Source organism: Homarus americanus, unplaced genomic scaffold, assembly GCF_018991925.1.
Source record: "Homarus americanus isolate GMGI-L3 unplaced genomic scaffold, GMGI_Hamer_2.0 scaffold33708, whole genome shotgun sequence".
Classification (NCBI taxonomy): domain Eukaryota; kingdom Metazoa; phylum Arthropoda; class Malacostraca; order Decapoda; family Nephropidae; genus Homarus; species Homarus americanus.
The window spans coordinates 34,733-35,413 of record NW_024735749.1 but is presented as its reverse complement, the minus strand read 5'-3'; positions in this window follow the sequence as shown (position 1 = coordinate 35,413).

Genomic DNA, 681 nt, shown 5'->3' with positions numbered 1-681 from the left:
AGCCCTTAGATTTATATATAACATAAAATATACAGACCACATCAGTAATGAACAGCTACACAAGAGAGCAAATCTCTTAGCAATCAATGTAGATATACACAACAAAGCTGTAAATATTTGGAAAAAAGTGACTGAACTTAACACAGAAACATATCAAAACTGGATAAATAATATAGACAACGAAGAATTCCAAGAACACAGTTGGTTTAAATCAGCCAGGAAGAAAGTAATTTAACCATCTCCTGCCCCAATATACATATAAAACCTTAATAGAGAGAATAAAAGATGAGTGACCTACCAGCTCCATTAAGAACCTGGCAGGCCTCTCCATACAGTGTACCTTTAGACTAATACAACTAACAAAAAAAAAAAAAAAAAAAAAAAAAAAAAAAAAAAAAAAAAAAAAAAAAAAATGTGATTACCCTCCCAGCTACACAAGGACCTGGGCGGGCTCACTAACTCAAAAAAAAATAAATAAATAAAAATAATAATAATAATAATAATAATGTGATTACCCTCCCAGCTACATTAGCCAGGAAGAAGTAATTGAACCACCTCCTGCCCCAATATACACATTCACACATAAAACATTAATAGAGGAATAAAGATGAGAGTGACCTACCAGCTCCACTAAGAACCTGGCAGGCCTCTCCATACAGTGTACCTTTAGACTAACACAAC